We start from the raw sequence: 15,259 nt of genomic DNA, 5'->3' as shown, positions 1-15,259 counted from the left end.
TTCCCAGCAAACAGCACTTAAAGAAACCCCCAGCTTTTTTTTTCTGAGAAAGAGTCTTACTCTGTGGCCCAGGTGCAATGGTGTGATCGGCAATGGTGCGATCTCGGCTCACTGCAACCTCTGCCTCCCAGGTTCAAGCAATTCTCCTGCTTCAGCCTCCTGAGTAGCTGGGATTACAAGTGTCTGCCACCACACCCCACTAATTGTTGTATTTTTAGTAGAGATAAGGTTTCACCATGTTGGCCAGGCTGGTCTCAAACTCCTGACCTCAAGTGATCCACCCACCTCGGCCTCCCAAAGTGCTGGGATTATAGACATGTGCCACTGCGCCCAGCCAGAAACCCCCAGCTTTAAAGTGATGACTGCTTTCCAATTTGGGCCTAGCAGAATGGCTCCCGCAAAGGGTGGTAAGAAGAAAGGCTGTTCTGCCATCAACCAGGTGGTAACCCAAGAATACACTATTGAGATTCACAAGTGCATTCATGGAGTGAGCCTCTAAGAAGCAAGCCCCTCAGGCACTCAAAGAGATCTGGAAATTTGCCATGAGGGAGATGAGGACCCCAGATGCACACATTGATAGCAGGCTCAACAAAGCTGTCTGGGCCAAAGGAATAAGGAATGTCTCACACAGTGTATCCCTGTGTGGTTGTCCAGAAAATGTAATGAAGATAAAGATTCACGAAAACAAGCTCTATACTTTGGTTACTTATGTACCTGTTACCACTTTCAAAATCTACAGACACTCAATGTGGATAAGAACTAACCACTGGTCATCAAATAAAATTATACAACTGCAAAAACAACAAAGTGATGACAGTACTACTTTCATCACACACTGACTATTCTAAATGGATTTCATTTCAGCCAACAGCTCTGATTATTAGCAAGTATTGCCCAGTGTTAGAAAACTTTGCTTTGGTTAAGAAGAGAGGTTTGTTTCTTTGCTTTTTCTTTTTTTTTTGAGAGGGAGTCCCACTCTGTTGCCTAGGCTGGAGTACAGTGGTGCAATCTCGGCTCACTGCAACCTCCACCTCCCAAGTTCAAGCAATTCTCCTGCCTTAGCCTCCTGAGTAACTGGGATTACAGGTGCATGCCACCACGCCTGGCTAATTTTTGAATTTTAGTAGAGACAGTGTTTCACCAGGTTGGCCAGGCTGGTCTCGAATGCCTGACTTCAAGTGATCTGCCCACCTTGGCCTCCCAAAGTGCTGAGATTACAGGCATGAGCCACCGTACCCAGGTTCTTCTTTTTTCTTTTTAGAGACACGGTCCTGCTCTCTCACCCTGGCTGGAGTGCAGTGGCATGATAGCAGCTCACTGCAACCTCGAACTCCTGGGCTCAAGGGATCTTTCCATCTCAGCCTCCCAAGTAGCTGGGAGTACAGGCACACATCACCACACCCACCTAATTTTTTTATAGAGAGACAGGGTCTCACCATCTTGCGGGCGGGTCTCGAACTCCTGGGCTCAAGCAATCCTCCTGACTCAGTCTCCCAAAGTGTTGGGATTACAGGCGTGAGCCACTGCGTCTGGCTGCAGTTTGTTTCTTTGGCTTAGCTACCAACAGCTCACCCACATATGATGAATTATTTACACATACTATGGGGTCAGAAGACACCAACAATGAAGACATTTCAGCCAGGTGCGGTGGCTCACGCCTGTAATCCCAGCACTTTGGGAGGCCGAGACGGGTGGATCAAGAGGTCAGGAGTTCAAGACCAGCCTGGCCAAGATGGTGAAACCCCATCTCTACTAAAAAAATACAAAAAAATTAGCTGGGTGTGGTGGCAGGTGCCTGTAATCCCAACTACTTGGGAGGCTGAGGCAGAGAACTTTTTGAACCTGGGAGGCAGAGGATGCAGTAAGCCGAGATCGTGCCACTGCACTCCAGCCTGGGTGACAGAGCAAGACTACGTCTCAAAAAAAAAAACAAAAAGCAAAAAACAAACAAAAATGACATTTCAGTATCAAAAGCTAGTTTACGTATGACTTACTTGAAAGATTTTAATTCTCCATAGCACCTCAGTGTGATTAAGTAACAAAGGTCAGGTCTCTTCGGGAACCAGGACATCTATCTTCTCCTCCCCTTGGCAATCAGAGCTCCTAGTTCTTAGGCCTTTGGCCTCAGACTGAATGACACCACCAGCTTTCCTGGTTCTCAGGCTTGCAGACAGCATATTGTGGAACTTCTCAGCCTCCATAACTAAATGAGCCAAGTCCTAATCCCCTCTTATATATTTACCCTACTGGTTGTTTCTCTGGAGAATGCTAATACAGATTTTTTTTTTTTTTCAGGCACAGTCTCGTCCTGTCGCCAGCCTAGAGCGCAGTGGCGCGATCTCGGCTCACCGCAACCTCCACCTCTCGGGTTCAAGCGATTCTCCTGCCTCAGCCTCCCGAGTAGCTGGGACTACAGGCACGCGCCACCACGCCCAGCTCATTTTTGTATTTTTTAGTAGAGATGGGGTTTCACTATGTTGGCCAGGATGGCCTTGATCTCTTGACCTTGTGATCCATCCACCTCGGCCTCCCAAAGTGCTGGGATTACAGGCATGAGCCACCATGCCCGGCCTCTAATATAGATTTTATATTTAGTATTAAATAAAACAAACTGTCCCAAGGATACTACATTGAGCTGAATTTTTCTAGGTCCAGTACTGAGTTATATACTACTTTTGATGATTAAGAAACTAAGTGCAGGCCGGGTACGGTGGCTCACGCCTATAATCCCAGCACTCTGGGAGGCCAAGGTGGGCGGATCACAAGGTCAGGATATCGAGACCATCCTGGCTAACACAGTGAAACCCCATCTCTACTAAAAATACAAAAACAAAATTAGCCAGGCGTGGTGACAGGCACCTATAGTCCCAGCTACTAGGGAGGCTGAGGCGGGGGAATGGCGTGAACCCCATTGGCAGAGCTTGCAGTGAGCCGAGATCACGCCACTGCACTCCGGCCTGGGCGACAGAGCGAGACTCCATCTCAGGAAAAAAAAAAAAGAAAGAAACTAAGTGTAGTCTGGACATGATAGCTCATGGTTCTAATCCCAGCACTTGGGAGGCCAAGGTGGGAGGATCATTGGAGCCCAGGAGTTTAGGACCAACCTGGACAACATAGGGAGACCCCGTCTCTATAAAAATTGAAAAAAGTAGCCAGGCATGATGATGCGAACCTGTGGTCCTACCTACTCAAGAGGCTGAGATGGGCCGGGCATGGTGGCTCACACCACTTTGGGAGGCCATGGCAGGCAGATCACTTGAGGCCAGAAGTTTGAGACCAGCCTGGCCAACATGGTGAAACCCCGTCTCTACTGAAAATTCAAAAATTAGCCTGGTGTGGTGGTACATGCCTGTAATCCCAGCTATTCGGGAGGCTGAGGCACAAGAATCACTTGAACCCAGGAGGTGGAAGTTACAGTGAGCCGAGATCATGCCACTGAACTCCAGCCTGGGTGACAGAGCAAGCCTCCCATCTCAAAAAAAATAAAAGAGGCTGAGATGGGAAGACTGCCTGAGCCCAAGGGGTAGAGACTGCAGTGAGCCGTGATCACACTATATTCCAACCTGGATGACACAGTGAGAACCTGTCTCAAAAAGAAAGAAAGAAAGAAAGAGAAACACAAAAAAGTGGGATCTCTGTCTCAAAACAAACTAAGTGTAATACAAGTTCTTGGCTATCTTGCCTACTGCTTAGTTGAATGACCAAAGAAAAAAACAAATTTTTCAGTAGTCTGTATGCCTAGAAAACCTCAGTTAAAAACCAGAGGAAGTTAAAGCTATTGCCTAAAAATGTACCCTTGAGGCAGGGCACGGTGGCTCACGCCTGTAATCCCAGCACTTTGGGAGGTGGAGGCGGGCGGATCACCTGAGGTCGGGAGTTCGAGACCAGCCTGACCAACATGGAGAAACCCCATCTCTACTAAAAATACAAAATTAGCTGGGCACATGGTGCATGTGGTGGCACACGCCTATAATCCCAGCTACTTGGGAGGCTGAGACAGGAGAATCGCTTGAACCTGGGACGTGGACATTGCAGTGAGCCGAGATCGCGCCATTGCACTCCAACCTAGGCGACAAGAGTGAAACTCCATCTAAAAAAAAAAAAAGTGTCCTTGAGAATATCTTTGGATTGATTTCACCTGTCTATACTTTGCCTGCTTGCCCTTTTGTGTGTATAATCAATAACAGACTTTTCAAAGATCAGGAATGAGCTTTTGTTTTTTCCACTTTTTGGTCTCTGTGAATCTAAGGAATGAACTCTTAACTAAAGTCTTGTCCATATCTTGGTAAAGATGCCCTCTGCCCTTTTCAGTTAGGCCGCAATGTAACAAACTCAGACCATGACTGAATTTAATCTAACCAGCCCAGTACTTCCTTCCTGGGATCCACCAGCACCAAATATAATAAAACTTCAATTTGGAAGTCGGGCACCACGGTGCACACCTGTAGTCCCTTCGGTGGCTGGGTCAGGAGTACTGCTTGAGTCCGGGAGTTCAAGGCCAGCCTGGGCAATATAATTGGGACGGCACCCTGTCTCAAAACAAAACAAAATAAAATCACCTTCAAGTTGGTCTTTTCTTAACAACTTTATTTTTTCTTTCTCCAATACCTCATCTTGAGCATTCTTCTTTTGATTAATAATAGCATACTGGTGTTTGGATTCCCTTCACAACCAGAAAGATAAAAAAAGCCTCTCAGGGTAGAGACAGGAAAACTTCAAATCATTTCAAATAGGGTTCCTGAAATTTCTTGGAGAAAATAATAAGCTATATTAGAAATTCAGAGAAAGGAAGAATTCAGAGACCTTGGCTCTCGGTCTGGCTTCACTACCAAATCACTTAAGTTATTTAGATAATCACAGGCCATTAGTTTTCCCTACTTCAGAGAAATGCTGAGACCAATGTTCATTTAATTCACTGGATAAAAACTATCCAAAAGTAAGAGTATTTATCTTTTTTTTTTTTTTTTTTTTTTTTTAAGATGGAATTTCCTTCTTGTTGCCCAGGCTGGAGTGCAATGGCACAATCTCGGCTCACTGCAACCTCTACCTCCTGGGTTCAAGCGATTCTCCTGCCTGGGCTTCCCAAGTAGCTGGGATTACAGGCACGCACCACCACACCCAGCTAATTTTTGTATTTTTAATAGAGATGGGGTTTCTCCATGTTGGTCAAGCTGTTCTCGAACTCCTGAACTCAGGTGATCCGCCTGCCTCAGCTTCCCAAAGTCCTGGGATTACAGGCGTGAGCCACCGCGCCTGGCAAATATTTATCTTAATACTGGAAATGATTCTTGGGCTGAAGAAACGCTTGTTTTTGTGTGTGTGTTTTTTTGTTTGTTTGTTTTGCTTTTATGTGGAGTCTCACTCTGTCACCCAGGCTGGAGTGCAGTCCAACGATCTCAGCTCACTGCAACCCCCACTTCCTGGGTTCAAGCAATTCTCCTGCCTCAGCCTCCTGAGTAGCTGGAATTACAGGCCTGTGCCACCATGCCCAGCTAATTTTCATATTTTTAGTAGAGATGAGGTTTCACCATGTTGGTCAGGCTGGTCTTGAACTCCTGGCCTCAAGTGATCTGTCCGCCTCAGCCTCCTGAAGTGTTGGGATTACAAGCATGAGTCACCACATCTGGCCCAAACTCTTGTCTTAACCTTTTGTGAGACGTTTTATGTATTTACAGATCATGAAATCTCTAATGAAGTAAACTTCTAAGATCTGACTAAACAAAAGGACCATCAAGTGTTCACAGAATGCTAACATATAGAACAAAGTTTAAAGAAGATACAAAGGCCTGGACTCTAAAAAATAAATGAACAATTCAAATGTCTGGTTTAAAACAAACAAAAAGATGGATTAAAAGTTTGTATCGGAAAGGTAACTTTGTTTTGAATGGTTTTAACAATCTCATAACTCCTGCAGTATCAAATACAGTCTGGGTAATTAATTCAGTGGACTCTTTCCCTTTTACTGCCAGACTGAACAGCTCTGAGGATAATCTCCCTCACTCTCCCAGGGCTCAGTTGGAAGATTCATTATTTATGCCCTCAATTGTTTACTCTGTCCTATTTTTCCACACGTCCAGCAGGCCCAAGAGCTGTGTTACCACTGGCCTGTTTCCAAAATGAATGCATTACTCATTGCCCTATTAGTTACAAAACCAAAATAATCAAACACAGTGGTGTCTTAACGTTGGAAACCCCACCAACCATTTGATCTAGGAGAGAAATTAATAACAATGCCAGCCCAGGTTACCAAAAGCTAAATTGTCCTGGATGAAGAGAGATCCATACATCATTCCAGTCCTTTATTTTGAGCCACTGAACAACACACATGCATATCCAACAAGGATTCTTAAAGGACGGCATCATTAGAAAGACAGCTCTGGCCTTCACTGAGAATAGACTGTAAACTACTAAGGGTTAAACTGATTGAGAGAAAATTTGCCTAGCAACCATTCTTTAGGAAGAGTTCAGTAACTCACCAACAATAAATTCTACATCCTCATCTGAGTGGTAAACAGATTACAGACTCCATCAAGTCCTCTACTTTCAGGATTCAGACTCATAGCAAACAACTTCCTCAAAAGATTCAGCTTCCAAGAGTCAAACCCTGGGGGAGGGGATTGTGCTTAAACACACAAAATATTGTCTGACACCTGACTGAAAAAGCTGAAAAGCTAAAAACTACCATCACCCACATCTCCATATGAATGCATCCATTGTTTTAAATAAGTCTCTGACAATTGACAGAGCATTCTCAGAGTCTCCTTTGCCTCTAATATTTTCTCACCTAGAGTAAGCTTTTCCCAATTCCAAACCTTACAACACTCAAGCTGATTATTCTGAGAATCAAGCAATGCCAAGGGCCCAATATTTTTCTTTCACCTTCTCAAGGGGATCATTTTATACTTCTGATATGAACAGGGGATTAGTCTCGAGTCTCCCTTTAGAGAGAACATAGAGTCCTTTTTCTTAACACATTCCAAGCCGTGACTCACAGAAATAAGCAGGATGGGTCGGGCACGGTGGCTCATGCCTGTAATCCCAGCACTGTGGGAGGCCGAGGCAGGTGGATCATCTGAGGTCAGTTTGAGACCACCCTGGCCAACATGGTGAAACCCTGTCTCTACTGAAAATACAAAAATTAGCCAGGCGTGCTGGTGCGTGTCTGTAGTCCCAGCTACTCAGGAGGCTGAGGCAGGAGAATTGCTTGAACCTGGGAAGCAGAGGCTGCAGTGAGCAGAGAGATTGTGCCACTGCACTCCAGCCTGGGTGACAGAGCGAGACTCCGTCTCAAAAAAAAAAAAAGAGAGAGAGAAATGAAATAAGCAGGATGGATAAAAACAGACTGCTAAAGAAAATTAAATCAACTGCTTTAACCTCAACCAGCACTATGCCCCCTCAACCTAAGAGATTATGGCTTTCTATAATTGTTTCCTTGCAGATGACCAAATTCCAGGATTTCCATGCCCCTTAAATGATATTTGAACATCAGTGCAAATATATTTATGATTAGTTCTATACATAGTCTTCTGTCTCCTGGGAAAATTCTTTCAGGAACCCCTAATTATTGCACCATGCAAAATAGTGATCACACAAATCAGTCAAGAAAATAGAAATATCGGGCGTGGAGGGGTGCAGTGGCTCACACCTTAATCCCAACACTTTGGGAGGCCTCTGGGAGGGCTGCTTGAGGCCAGGAGTTTGAGACCAATCTGGGCAACAGAGCCAGACCCTATTCTCTACAAAACATAAAAATTAAAAAATAGTAATATAAAAAAGTGAGTGAAGTATAACTTTATAAAGCTGTACTTACTGCTCACCCATGGGTAGAGAACATAAAAACCACCCAGATATCAAATAGAAGGGCAAACTTGTTTTTTGACAGAAGCAAGTTGAAATTGTACAGCCTCCAACCGGTTTTTTGTTTTTGTTTTTGTTTTTTTGAGACAGGATCTCAACCCAGGTTGGAGTGCAGTGGTACAATCTTGGCTCACTGCAACCTCTGCCTCCCGGGTTCCAGCAATTCTCCCACCTCAGCCTCCCAAGCAGCTGGGACTACAGGAGTGCACCACCACGCCCAGCTAATTTTTTTTATGTTTTGGTAGAGACGGGGTTTTCACCATGTTGGTCTTTAACTTCTGACTTCAAGTGATCCACCCACCTCAGCCTCCCAAAGTGCTGGGATTACAGGAGCAAGCCATTGCACCCCGCCTTCCAACTGGTTTTTTTGGTCACTTCCCCAGCTTCCTATACCTTAGATATCAAAGCGCACTTTGTTTTATATACTAGCTAACTTTGTTTTATATACTAGCTAACTGTTTTATATACTAGCTAACTTTGTTTTATATACTAGCTAACTTTGTTTTATATACTAGCTAACTTTGTTTTATATACTAGCTAACTCTGTTTTATATACTAGCTAACTTTGTTTTATATACTAGCTAACTCTGTTTTATATACTAGCTAACTGTAAAGGCTTCAATCAGTGATTTTTAACAGTTCACTCTCAGTAGCAAGTTAACTAGTCAACATCTGGGGGATCCCCTTTCCCTCCCAATTTAAATACAACTCATGGAGCCTTAAGGGACAAGTGAGTAATAAAAACCCAAAACCTGACACAGGATTACTGTGAATCTACTTTTTAGTAACATGTCTATTCTAAGGTATTTGAAATCTTATTTTTAAAAAAGGTAAAGTAAGCTTCCTAATCCCTATTACTTTCCACAGCTGAAATGGTTTCCTATCCCATTATCCCTATTTTTTATAATACTTGCTTTCATCCCAAATTGCTCCTAATTGTTTAGAGATCTAATAAATCAATGCATAGAAAAAAATCACTAATCTAGCCAAAACTGTAAGACAGCTCCAGTGTATCAATTCTGTCTTCAAAAGTGGACCCCAGTTACAACAATCGTGGGAAACTGAACCTGTATTACATAAACTCTGAACCATTTTAATTAATATTTATCAAAGTGTTGCCAAAAAAAAAAATATTCATCCCTTCTGGTACTGTAGCTCTTTGCTAATCAACATTAAGATAAACCTGCTCCAAACACGTTTCGTTGAAAATGCCCATTTAGGCCAGGCGCGGTGGCTCACGCCTGTAATCCCAGCACTTTGGGAGGCCGAGGCGGGCGGATCACGAGGTCAGGATATCGAGACCATCCTGGCTAACACGGTGAAACCCCGTCACTACTAAAAATACAAAAAATTAGCCAGGTGTGGTGGCAGGCGCCTGTAGTCCCAGCTACTCGGAGAGGCTGAGGCAGGAGAATGGCGTGAACCCGGGAGGCGGAGCTTGCAGTGAGCTGAGATCGCGCCACTGCACTCCAGCCTGGGCGACAGAGCGAGACTCGGTCTCAAAAAAAAAAAAAAAGAAGAAAGAAAATGCCCACTTAAAGCAAGTTGCCACCCAACATAGACACATACACACACACACAAACTCCCTTTGTCTCGAACATCAAAAATTTTGGATTTTCTATTTTCCACTGAAAATGTTTTTCTCAATTTAAAGCCTACAAAGAGGTTCCCGATTTTGACTGGAGATAGGTGTTCTTCAGAAAGAAAGGATCCCTAAGATGAAGAAGCAAAGGAACTCAAAAAAGATAAATTTCATTTAAGTTGTAATGCTGCAGCCACCCAATTCATAAAGTTTGGGGAGAGGAACCTTTTTTAAAAGACTAACGAGGCTGGGCGCCGTGGCTCACGCCTGTAATCCCAGCACTTTGGGAGGCCGAAGCAGGAGGATCACGAAGTCAGGAGTTCGAGACCAGCCTGACCAACATGGTGAAACCCCATCTCTACTAAAAACACAAAAAATTAGCCGGGCATGGTGGTAGGCGCCTGTGATCCCAGCTACTCAGGAGGCTAAGACAGGGGAATCGCTTGAACCCTGGAGGCAGAGGTTGCAGTGAGCCGAGATCACGCCACTGCACTCCAGCCTGGGCAACAGAGCGAGACTCGTCTCAAAAAACAAAAAACAAAAACAAAAAAAACCCACGAACTAAAATACATCTGGAGGTTTGTTTTTTTAAGTTTGGTTTTGGTTTTTGACGATAGAAACTACTCCCTCCGAGGGTCTGTGAATATAAGAAATATACCAACAGAGAAAAAGATAAGACTTTTAAGCTTCAGCAACAGCAAGGTAAGTTTGCCTGCTCTAGTCAGGTTTCTCCAACAGAGATGAGCTACTACACAAAGCCGGTGACAATGTACTCCAGGAAGAGACTTTAGCAGAGTTAATCACTAACAACTATCAGGATTTCCTTTAACCACCATTTGACTGGGGCTGCTCCCTCTTTCCACTAGCACCTCCTCTCCTTTCAGATTGTTATTGCTGATCAAGGCAGTCCCAAGGAGGAAAATGGTGAAGACAACCTTAATGGACACGCATGCAGTACAGTTCCAAATATCCACTCCTAGCTTGCCTTTTCTTTTTTTTAAATTACGGTTTACTGCATCATATACCACACAAAAAAGGGCTCCTCTTTTCTTCTCTGTGCATTTTACTATGCGACCGATATCGACACATCAGTAAAGAGATAAGAGTCCTGAATCTCCTTACCCATCTGCAGGGGTGAGATGAAGGGAAGGAAAAAAAATGATGAAGGGTAGAAACAGATAATCAAAATAAACTGATGGGATCCAGAGACATTATTTCCCGTTCCATTTCCCCTTTTCTTACAAGGTTAAGTCGGCTGAAGTCGGGGTCGCGTTAGAAAAAGCACACACACACCTTGCGCCCTGGAAAGGTGAGGTTCGCTCCGCAGCGCTCGGTGGGGCTCCTGGCTCCGCCCCGCCCGCCTTGGGCAGCTGAGCCCAGCTCACCCCCGCCCCGGGAGGATGGAAGAGAGGGGGCTTCTAGCGGTCTAGGCAGGGGGAGGGGGAGGCGGCTGCTCCGGGTGCCAGGCTCACGGAGCGCAGGACTCCGCGGTGCGCCGACACCCCCTCCCCCAGCCGGCTGCCGCTTGCTCCCAGCCGCCGCCGGAAGCCAGCCCCGCCCCCTCACCTCCACCCTGGCTCTTCGCGAGCCCCCTCCTGTCTGCACAGCCAATGGCGAGCCAGGGAGCCGGCAGAGCGACTCGCCAAACAGCCAACTGGGGAGGCCCACAGGGAGGTCAGCCACCGGGATAGGCCCGCTACCAGCGGACCCGGCCCGACTCGGCTCCTCTTTGTTAGCGCTGCCCCCATCTCTCCCGGCCCCTACCCCAAAGCCAGGAGCCAAGCATCCCGTAGCTGGGCCAGGTGAAGCTGCGCCCCTTTGCACCCCTTCTCCCTCTGTCCCCTTGTCCCCTCCCACTTTCTGCCTGGGTACTAGGAGACCCCCACCCACCCACGCGATACCTCCCAGAGTGCCTCAGACTTCAACAGCAATTGCCACCTGGAGACACTCGACAGTAAAAAGATGCTCCCCAAGCCTCTCTGCCTCTAGTCTAATCAACTGCACTGCACTGTAACAGTGGACGGATTTAGGATTGCATATTAAATCAATTGCACACATCAATCCTCCCTGTCGGAAACTCGTGCTTCCCGTGACGCAGAAATTAAGCGGGGGGGGGGGGGGGCGGGGGCGTTGGAGGCATGTTGGGAAAGTATGTATCTAGAAGTTGGTGGGGTGGAGAAGGGAATACATGAAATCATCAGCCAAAAAAAAAAAAAAACACACACATACAAAAAAAACCACACATAGTTGGCTCCAACCTGTTTCAGATACAAAACATCCAATGTATTTAGCTGGATGTATCCAATCCAGTTAAATCCCAAGATAACCATTCCTTTAGCAGGTTTCAGTACAATTAGGAAGCAAACACCTAATCCTTGTTCAGTCATATACCTAATATTATGGGGAACATACTCTCAGCAACCAGACTGGAGGAGACTAAGACAACATGAAAAATAAATGCAATGTGTGATTCTGACCTGGATCCTTTTTGCTATAAAGTATATAACTGTTATAATAATAAGCAACATCTGAAGAGGATCTGATAATTATATGGAAGTAATGTGTCAATGTTACTTTCCTGATTTTGACATTGTTTCCCCCCCCTTTTTTTTTTGGAGACGGAATCTCGCTCTGTTGCCCAGGCTGGAGTGCAGTGGCGAGATCTTGGCTCACTGCAAGCTCCGCCTCCCAGGTTCACGCCATTCTCCTGCCTGAGCCTCCCAAGTAGCTGGAGTAGCTGGGACTACAGGTGCCCGCCATCACGCCCAGCTAATTTTTTTTTTTTTTTGTATTTTTTAGTAGATACGGGGTTTCACTGTGTTAGCCAGGACGGTCTCGATCTCCTGACGTCGTGATCCGCCCGCCTCGGCCTTCCAAAGTGCTGGTATTACAGGCGTGAGCCACCGCGCCCGGCATGGAATAGGACATTTTAAACACTGTGGTATATTTTCTGGGATGTAGTGATAGAGCACTACATGGGCCTCATTTAAGAAAACTGGCCGGGCGCGGTGTGTCTCACCTGTAATCCCAGCACTTTGGGAGGCCAACGTGGGCAGATCACTTGAACCCAGGTGTTGGAGACCAGCCTGGTCAACATGGTGACATGGTGAGACCCCCATCTCTACCACAAATTTTAGACGGAGCTAGGCGTGGTAACTCGCGCGGTAGTCCCAGCTACTTGGCAGAGTACAGTGAGCAGAGACCGTGCCACTGCACTCCAGCCTGAGTGAGAGTAAGACTCTAACTCCAAAAAAAAAAAAAGAAAAGAAAAAGAAAACGGGGGTCAGGGAAGGCAAGCTATTACCTAGGATGTCATTTTTATTCATTGTTCTTGCAAGTGCATAACATTAAATATCTACATCACACTCTACAACACTGCTTAATCCCCCCGAACACTACTATAATTTAAAACAAAACAAAACTTTAAAATTAAGCAGTCTAGGCTACCTTGGAACTCAAAACATTTCATATATAACAACCTCAGTACTCCTGGAAGATGGAAAAGGAGCTGTATGACATGCCTGTTTTTATTTTATTTATTTTTGAGACGGAGTTTCGCTCTGTTGCCCAAGCTGGAGTGCAGTGGTGAGATGCTGTGGTGTAATCTTGGCTCACTGCAACCTCCGCCTCCTAGGTTCAAGCAGTTCTGCCTCAGCCTCCCAAGTAGCTGAAATTACAGGTGCACACCACCACGCCTGGCTAACTTTTGTATTTTTACTAGAGACGGGGTTTCGCCATGGTGGCCAGGCTAGTCTCGAACTCCTGACCTCAAGTGATCTGCCTGCCTCGGCCTCCCAAAGTGCTGGGATTACAGGCATGAGCCAACGTGCCAGGCCGATCTTTTTTTTTTTTTTTTTTTTTTTTTTGAGATAGGAGTCTCGCTCTGTCGTCCAGGCTGGAGTGCAACAGCACAATCTTGGCTCACTACAACCTCCGCCTCCTGGGCTCAAGCGATTCTCCTGCCTCAGCTTCCCGAGTAGCTGGGATTACAGGCACGAGCCACCGTGCCCGGCTAATTTTTGTATTTTTAGTAGAAACGGGGTTTCACCATGTTGCCCAGGCTGATCTCGAACTCCAGACCTCAGGTGATCCACCCCCCTCAGCCTCCCAAAGTGCTGGGATTACAGGCATGAGCCACCACGCCCAGCATCACAGCTATTTTTTGAACACATATAAATATACATCTCTTGGTCCAGTATAATATCTAGATGTTACACCAATCCGTCAACAGTAGTTATTGAGAGAATAAGAATATAGGTAGGGAGAACTGAAGAAGAGAATTTATTACATCTTTTTTTTTTTTTTTTTAAAGACAGAGTCTCGCTCTGTCACCCAGGCTGGAGTGCAGTGGTGCGATCTCGGCGCACTGCAACCTCCACCTCCCAGGTTCATGCCATTCTCCTGCCTCAGCCTCCCAAGTAGCTGAGACTACAGGCGCCCGCCACCAAGCCCAGCTAATTTTTTGTATTCTTTAGTAGAGACGGGGTTTCACCGTGTTAGCCAGGATGATCTCGATCTCTTGACCTCGTAATCCGCCCGACTCAGCTTCCCAAAGTGCTGGGATTACAGGCGTGAGCCACCATGCCCGGCCTTTATTACATCTTTTAAAAAATAAAAAAGCGGGCCAGGTGCAGTGGCTCATGCCTGTAATCCCAGCACTTCAGGAGGTCAGGGTGGGTGGATCACTTGAGCTCAGGAGTTCAAGACCAGCCTGGGCAACACAGTGAAACCCTGTCTCTACAAAAAATACAAAAATTAGCAGCCAGGTGTGATGACTCACGACTGTAACTCCAGCACTTTGGGTGGCTGAGACAGGCAGATCTCGAGGTCAGGAGATTGAGATCAGCCTGGCCAATATGGTAAAACCCCGTCTCTACTAAAAAAAAGTACAAAAATTAGCCAGGTGTGGTGGCGCGCATCTGTAATCCCAGCTACTCAGCAGGCTGAGGTAGGAGAATCGCTTGAAACCGGAAGGCGCAGGTTGCAGTGAGCTGAGATCGTGCCACTGCACTCCAGCCTGGGCAACAGAGCGAGACTCCGTCTCAAAAAAAAAAAAAAAAAAAAAAAAAAATTAAGGCACGGCATGGTAGCTGATGCCTGTAATCCTAGCACCTTGGGATGCTGAATAGGGCAGATCACTTGAGGTCAGGGATTCAAAACCAGCCTGGCCAACATGGTGAAACCTCATCGCTACAATTTAAAAAAAAAAATTAGCCCAGTATGGTAGTGGGGGCCTGTAATCCCAGCTACTCGGGAGGCTGGGACAGGAAAATTGCTTGAACCCAGGAGGCAGAGATTACAATGAGCCAAGATCATGCCACTGCACTCCAGCCTGGGTGAGTGGGACTCCGTCTCAAAAAATAAATAAGTAAATAAAAAGCATTAATTTTGTCATTTTTACTATGTTAACTTAGTGAAATTACAGATTTTATCATCTTTAAACTATGTTGAACATATCTTTTATAGTCAGTAAAAGATATTAAAACATAAACATCTCTCAAAAATAGATGGAAGAGATCAATAGGCTAGACTAAAAATTAGTTTAGGTAACATCCCTCTAGACTGATCAGTTTGCACCTCATTATTTCTTGAGCACCCTATTTTGCAAATTTCCTAAATGGCATTTATAACAACCAAAAAAATAAAATAAAATGTAACTTTGACACTTAATTTACTCCAATCAAAACGACACAGTTCCCAGTAGAACGGAATAAAAAAACAAAAAAATAACAATGATTGCACCCGAAAAGAAGGCAAACAGTCTTAAAAAGACAATTTCCTCATAAAGAACTGCTACGTCATATTTACAGAATTCAAACA

The 15,259-nt window shown here is 45.4% G+C and overlaps 1 protein-coding gene across 6 annotated transcripts in view; it reads right to left on the bottom strand.

The window, feature by feature from the left end:
* Positions 1–15,259, bottom strand: part of FAM222B (family with sequence similarity 222 member B) — a 101,044-nt gene that overhangs the window by 48,974 nt on the left and 36,811 nt on the right. Inside the window, exons 1-2 of one of the 6 annotated variants that reach the window (XM_055388654.2) lie at positions 10,733–10,980; positions 4,443–4,529 (exon numbers count right to left, since the gene is read on the bottom strand). The exons of 3 other annotated variants lie outside the window; for them this stretch is intronic. The gene's annotated coding sequence lies outside the window, so the exon portion shown is untranslated. Of the gene's footprint in view, positions 1–4,442; positions 4,530–10,681; positions 10,703–10,732; positions 11,002–15,259 lie in introns of those variants that run through there. 2 more of the 6 variants (XM_004042014.5, XM_055388652.2) reach the window with 2 other exon arrangements.

This window comes from Gorilla gorilla, chromosome 4 (genome assembly GCF_029281585.2).
Source record: "Gorilla gorilla gorilla isolate KB3781 chromosome 4, NHGRI_mGorGor1-v2.1_pri, whole genome shotgun sequence".
Taxonomy (NCBI): domain Eukaryota; kingdom Metazoa; phylum Chordata; class Mammalia; order Primates; family Hominidae; genus Gorilla; species Gorilla gorilla.
Note: the sequence above shows the minus strand (reverse complement) of the source record. Positions and strands in the feature narration are given on the sequence as shown.